A 7,564-nucleotide genomic window follows, 5' to 3' on the forward strand; every position below is an offset into this window, starting at 1 on the left:
ATTTTAAAAAATTGTCCAAAGGATTTGGAGATTTTATTTTCTTGGTGTCCAAAATCATTGGGGACGGTGACTGCAGCCATGAAATTAAAAGATGCTTGCTCCTTGGAAGGAAAACTATGACAAACCTGGACAGTGTATTAAAAAGCAGAGACATCACTTTGCTGACAAAGGTCCATATAGTTAAAGCTATGGTTTTTCTAGTAGTCATGTATGGATGTGAGGGCTGGACCATAAAGAAGGTGGAGTACTGAAGAATTGATGCTTTTCAACTGTGGTATTGGAGAAGACCCTTGAGACTTGGACAGCAAGGAGATCAAAGCAGTCAATCCTAAGGAAATCAAGTCATTGGAAAAGACCCTGATGCTGGCAAAGATTGAGGGCAGGAGGAGAAGGGAGCAACAGAGGATGAAGTGGTTGAGTGGCTTCACCAACTCAATGGACATGAGTTTGAGCAAATCCAGGAGATAATGCAGGGCAGGGAAGCCTGGCAGGCTGCAATCCATGGGGTTGTGAAGAGATGGACACAATATAGTGACTAAAGAACCGCCAAAGAAGGTAAGCTCTGTAGACCCAGATAATGACAAGCCAGACTATTTCTGACAACCCCAAACTCGAGGATACTAGTTCCTCCTAGAAAGGGACCTGGAAAGGTCTGACTCATGGCTTTCACTTACCAGTGAGGAACCCAAGGCCTGGAGACTGAGGAGCTTTCCCAAGACCGCAGAGTTACCGAGAGTCTCAGGCAGCATTCAGCTCTCCATGGGTCTCTGTTCCAGGAATGGCCACACACTGGAACAGCAAACCCAGGCGCTCCTGAAGAAGCCTGGACACGAAGATGCCCGTGTTCAGCAGTGACCCAGATCTCAGCACTTTCTGAAGCAGATCTTTGATATCAGCTCTGAGTGTTTTTTCCTCTTTATCTCACTATTTGTGGTGCCTACTGCTCATTTGCATTCAACTCAGCTCGTGTTTTCTTGGGAATGAGCTTAACCTGTGCCTGGCTGGTGGGAAGCAGCGGGCTGTAGTGCAGGGAGAGGGTGATCCTGGTGTTGACACCTGGGGGTACTGAGCAGGAGAGCTTGGTCCTGGTCAGGGGAAGCTCAGGCTTGGAGCCAGGTGTCCTGGGTTTAATGCCAGCGCTGCCGTGAGCTCCTTCTGTGACCTTGGGGCTTTTGCTTATTCTCTTCATGCCTCAGTTTCCTCACTCCTCACTCAAGGGTGATAATATCACAGCTATCTCTGATGAGCAGGTTGTGACTATTAAATCAGTTTGATGCCCATCAAGACCGATGTCCACACCAGACTGCATACTCTGCAAATGTTCACTCTTCGTTGGTGGCAGGCCTGGGGGCAGATTGCTTAGGATCCTGCCTTTCTTTTCTCTTTCCTTTCTTTGTTCTTTTCATTCCCTCCTTTTTTCCTTTTCTTTTTCCTTTCTTTCTTTGTTCTTTTTTTTTTAACCCTGAGGGTTATAGAATTCTGCTTGTGCATTCCAGCTTCTTCCACACTGAGAGAAGAAAATCATTAAATAGGAATAATTGAGAAATAAAACACACAGAAGTGAGCAACCAGGGGGACTCTGTGGGTGGATGTCTGTATACAGGTGCTTTGAAAGATTATATAAAAATAATGACTCTGATTATCATGGTTTAATAGTTTTCACTAATTCAGTTTAGAATGAAATAGTGAGCAGTATAAATTGTGACTATTTATTTTAAAAATTTTGATTCATTTATTTATTTGGCTGTGCTGGGTCTTAGTTGCGGCCAGAGGTATCTTTAGTTGAAACATGCAAACTCTTAGTTGTGGCATGTGGAATCCAGTCCCTTGACTAGGGGTCAAACCCCTGCATTGGGAGTATGGAGTCTTAGCCACTGAACGACCAGGAAAATTCCCATGACTTAAAAAAAATAACAATATTTTAGTATTTTCAGTTTTACAGTGGATCTTTAGCGTGACAAAGCATCCCTTCCTAGATGCTTTTAGAAGAATTAGGAGGGTAAAGAGCTCAGTGGCTGAGAGTGTAAAGATTCTCACCCTCAAATAGTCAGACTCTCTAGGCTTAGATCCTGGATTTCCTACTTGCTTTTTATGAGGTTCTGCGGAATTATTTGTTTGTTTTTTTCTAAGCTTCACTTTAGTCTCATACAAAATGGGCTAATTGTAGTTTCTTTATCATAGAGTTGTATCAAATAAACAAACCCAGACTTGGAAAAGGGAAACTATTCAAAAGGACTATTGCAATGGGAGAATCTCCAATCTCAGAAATATGTTGGCATCTCAAAAATAAATTTAAAAGGCCTTTCCTTTATGGGAGGGGTAAGTAGCAATTGGAAGTTAGGTGAGCAAGTGTGCATGATGGCTGGGGTCTGACAGTAACAGTGTCTAACTGGGGCAGCCCATTTCCCAGATAAGCTGAAGAAGGAATGTTGTAGTGCTTGCTCAGGCTTGGAAGCGAGCAGAGTTCATGGTCTTGTGGGGAGGAGAAGAGCCTCATTAAAGCTCCATCAAGACAAAGCAGTGGGTAAGCTATGGGCAGTTGTGAACACTTGGCCGGTTGTTTGGAAGATTAAGTAAATTCTCCATGTATATCACTTGCCAAGATTTCTGGGTATATATGAATGCCAAGGGGAGAAGGCAATGGCACCCCACTCCAGTACTGTTGCCCGCAAAATCCCATGGATGGAGGAGCCTGGTAAGCTGCAGTCCATGGGGTCGCTAAGAGTCAGACACAACTAAGCAACTTCACTTTCACTTTCCACTTTCATGCATTGGAGAAGGAAATGGCAACCCACTCCAGTGTTCTTGCCTGGAGAATCCCAGGGACGGGGAGCCTGGTAGGCTGCAGTCCATGGCGTCACACAGAGTCGGACACGACTGAAGCGACTTAGCAGCAGCAGCGTGAATGCCAAGTTCTTTTTTTGTTACAAATGCTTGACTCTAAAATGCTAGAGAGTAGCTTTTTTTTTCCTTTGAGGAGAATAATTTTAGTCATGGAACCATAACCAGGGTAACAGCCCATTCAGTGGGTATTTATTGGGTTGGCCAAGAAGTTCATTTGGGTTTTTCCATAACAGCCCACAGAAAAATCCAAACAAACTTTTTGGCCAAGCCAATACTATGTTTCAGGCCCGGTCCTGGGAAGAGGCACAAACATTGAGACAGAGTTTCTGAGTTTGAGGAGTTCTCAGTCCAGAGGGAAAGAAGGAAGTGTTACGTGATATAACCTGCAAAGGGCAATCATTCTCATATATACGGGATGTCATGGGAGAATATGGAGGGGTTGTGACTTAGCTGGAGGTACAGTGATGTACGAAGAACAAGATGAGAACTGAGTTGAGTCTTGAAGAAGAAGCTGTTACCCTGATGAATAGTAGGGAGAGAGTGTTCCCAGGCAAACAGAACACAACATACAAAGCCAGGGTTTCAAAGGGTGTGGGGGGTGCCCAGGACATCAGGCAATTACTGGATCCCTGAGTTTCGGGCAGAGCAAGGACAGAAGCCAGTGGGAGTTAGGTGATGGAAGCCATAGAAAGGGCACGCGAGCGTGCTTAGTCGTGTCCGACTCTTTGTGACCCTGTGGACTGTAGCCCTCCAGGCTCCTCTGTCCATGGGATTCTCCAGGCAAGAACACTGGAGTGGGTTGCCATTCTTTTCTCCAGGGGATCTTCCCGACCCAGGGATTGAACCTACATCTCTTACATCTCCTGCATTGGCAGGTGGGTTCTTTGGGTTCTTTACAGTAGCACCACCTGTGAAGCATAGATAGGGCAGGGGCATGCTAAACTTTGTGTTTAGGACATGTTGCAGCTCACTCCTACATTTCTGTGTCTACCTGATATAGATGATGACTGTAAAAAAAAAAAAAATTAAAAAAACCATTCCCTTCTCCCAGCTAAGACAAAGATTTCAGGACAAGCCTGTATGGAAGGACTGGGAGAGTTCAGCTTAGAAATGTTGCTTTGAGATACCAATGAGAAATTCAAAAACAGACATGTAGCAGGCAGGGCAGTGGTCTGGACTGGAGAAAAAGACATGGAGGTCATGAGCATTGTCATGAAACCACAGCAGTGAAGATCACCTGGGAGCATATTTAGACCGAGAAAAGCAGTGCTCAGGGGCTTTCCTGGTGGCTCAGTGGTAAAGAATCCGCCTGCCACTGCAGGAGACAAGGGTTTGATCCCTGATCAAGGAAGATCCTACGTGCTTTGGAGCAACTAAGCCCGTGTGCCACAACTATTGAGTCTGTGCTCTAGGTCCCAGGGGCTACAACTACTGAGCCCACACACCACAGCTACTGAAGCCCTCTTGCCCTAGAGCGTGGGCTCCGCAACGAGAGAAGCCATGGCAACGAGAAGCCCACGCACAGCACCTAGAGAGTGGTCCCCTCTTGTCACAACTAGTGAAAAGCCCTCGGGCAGCAAGGAAAACTCAGCACAGTGAAAAATGAATAATAATTTTTTTAAAAAAAGCAGTGCTCTGAAGTCAGAATGTTTAAGGAGCAGTGTATCTCCTTTTCAATGTATGTATGTCACTTGATGATGGGCCAATACTTGTTTATGGACTTACGAGAGGATTCAAGCAGTCACCGAGCACAGTGTGTGTAAACACTGCATTGGTGTCCAGGAGAAAGAAGACTCCTCAAGCAGCAGATGAGTGATCCTCAACATGGGTGAGTTTGCCCCCTCCCAACTCCTCCCAGGGATACTTACCAACATCTGGGGATATTTTTGGTTGTCACAACTGAGAAGGAGAGGTTGTTACTAGCACCTGGTAAGAAGAAGCCAAGGATGCTGCCAGACATCCTATAGTGCACTGGACAGCTCTCCTCACACCAGACAAAGAATCATCTCGCCCAGACGTCTCATGAGTGGAGGCTGAGAAGCCCTGATCTACCCTAAGAAATAGGGCATGTACAATGGCAGTCCTCAGCCTTTTTTGGCACCAGGGACGTTTCATGGAAGACAATGTTTTCACAAACCAGGGGGCAAGGGATGATTTCAGGATGATTCAAGCTCATTTCATTTATTGAGCACTTTATTTCTAACCTAATGCCGCCGCTGATCTGATAGGAGGTATTGGTCTGAAGCCTGGAGATTGGGGATGCCTGATATACACAGTCAAGGAAGTAAAAAAAAAAACTTCCCTTCTCCCATCTGAGTGTGGTGGCTTTGTAATGTTAGCATGGCTAGGGCAAACTGCATGCCCCAAAGTTATGTTTCCCAATACGGTGCACCACAAGAGCGATTCCTGCCAGCCCTGGAGGGCAGACAAGAAGCAGCAGCACCTTGGGGTTCCTGTACTTTGTCGTTGACACAAGGGTCTACATCTGCTCACCTCTCCTGGGATCAACAGCTCTTCTGACCCCTGGGCCCACCATACCCAGTGTGTTTATCTCCCCTGGTTCCAGCTTCCTGAGGACACCATTCCGCTGAAGCCAGAAGCAGTGAGAACTGCCACGGGTCTCAGTGCCTCCTCGTGGGCTTCAGCTCATGCTGTGGGTTCCAGCTTGTTCACGCTATCTCACCCCTTACATCCATCTTTCCTCGCAGATTCTGCCCTGTGGACTTCAAGCCCCAGCATCAGACACTGAGACAACAGTTGGAAACAGTGGTCCCCAACCGTTTTCATATCAGGGGCTCGCTTTGTGGAAGACGATTTTTCCACGGGCCAAGATAGGTGGGGGTAGCTTCAGGATGATTCAGGGCATGACATTTATTGTGTGGTTTATTTCTCTTATTTTTACATCAGGTCCATCTCAGATCATCAGGCACTAGATCCTGGAGCTTGGGGACCCCTGGTCTATCAGAGAATGCTTACCTAGCTCCCACAATTAGTAAAGGAAAATCCTTGTAATTTATACACACAGATCAATCTCTGATTGAACCATGACTGACACGGGTTAAGGTGGACATCAACCAATTAGTATTTTTAACACAGGACAAAGTAATTTTGTACAAAGGCAGACTTTTTTCTTTCCTGGGGCCAATCTCAATGGTTCTCTCCCATGACTTTTTCTAAACCCTGGGTCTACTCTTTCCTTTTTGCCCCTCCTCTTCCTCATCTTTCGCCTGTTCTTTCTCTTTTTTTATTTGTTCTATTTCACCTTTTAGATGAATATCCTCCATAGATACCTCTGTCACCTTTAGGGTTTAGCATGTACTCCGTTAATTAGTATTCATCAGTAAAGTGTGAGCTCCCGACAAGCTGTCACGGGGTCCAACCCATTGTCATCCTTGATGCCCACAAGCCTGTGATCTCAATCAATGGTTGCTCAAAGAGGCTGGATTTTAGCATCAGTTGGTGAGCTCGAAACACTACAGAATGGAAAAAAAAAAAAAACTTTCATGCCTCATGTCTAGATTTTCAGATGTCGTAGGTCTAAGCTGGGGTTCAGGAATCATAGTTTTAGAGCATTTCCTAGGCTATTCTAATGATCAGCTATGTTGGAAAACCAGTGGTCTAAACTGATTTGAAACACATTGCGTGTAAGTGTGTGAGTGTTTGCATTCATAGTACCCCTTTGAGATCTTTTTTCAAAGATTTTTTTTATGTGGACCATTTTTAAAGTCTTTAATGAATTTGTTACAATATTGCTTCTGTTGTTTTTTATGTTCTGATTTTTGGGGAGTGAGGCATGTGGGATGCTAGCTCCCCAACCAGGGGTTGAGCCTGCACTCTCTGCATTGGAAGGCAAAGTCTTAACTACTGCGCCACCAGGGAAGTACCCCGGCACCTCCCCCCCCATCAAATGAGATCTTAGTTGTCTGTCTGGCTGCCTTTCTTCCTTCAACTTGGCTAGTGCCAGGGGCACTCTCTGGCCTCAGAGTTCTCATTACAGTGAGGGCAAAATCACAGCATGTCGTGTCTTCAGTGCCCAGCCTCGAGTGGCCAGCACTATGATTAGTAACTGTCTTTTTGGTGACTCTGAGAAACCCATTATTGGGTGTGCCTAACTTATATAGTGCTGCCCATCGGCTTGGCAGGTGCAGAAGTGAGATGCTAGCTGGTGTCAACCTCTGAGAATCCTCCTTGTTATACATCAATAATGTGGACAATCACACAGATCTTTTTGTTTCCCCTTGAGGGGCTTCAACATTTCTTGGATGATTGATTGCTTTTCAGTAGTCCTTTATACAGATGGAGGAACTGAGGTTTAGGAAGTAACTTTCCCAGGATCCCCAAGCTGACATGTGGATAGATGGGGTTTGAACTCAAATCAGCGGAATGAATTTGATTCTATATTAGTGCCTGATTCATAAGACCAAAGCTAATGTCCTAATATAACATGTAGAACTGATCATACAAATCTATTACCTTAATCCTGGGCCATAGGCTGACAAAATGATTACCCAAATCAATTTTTTAAAAACATTGCTTTTGTTTGCTCAAAGGAAGCATTTGTAGAAAACATGAATTTTCATTTAATCTTTTGCCCCTCCTTCCTTGCAAACATATAACCTTTATTATATCACCTTTGAATTCTGATTTTAATTTAATACATAAGGAAACCCTAGTAAATGATGTCAAGCTCAAAAGATCAGTCACAAGTAATTCAAACATG

This window comes from Bos javanicus, chromosome 1, assembly GCF_032452875.1.
Source record: "Bos javanicus breed banteng chromosome 1, ARS-OSU_banteng_1.0, whole genome shotgun sequence".
In the NCBI taxonomy this organism is placed as follows: domain Eukaryota; kingdom Metazoa; phylum Chordata; class Mammalia; order Artiodactyla; family Bovidae; genus Bos; species Bos javanicus.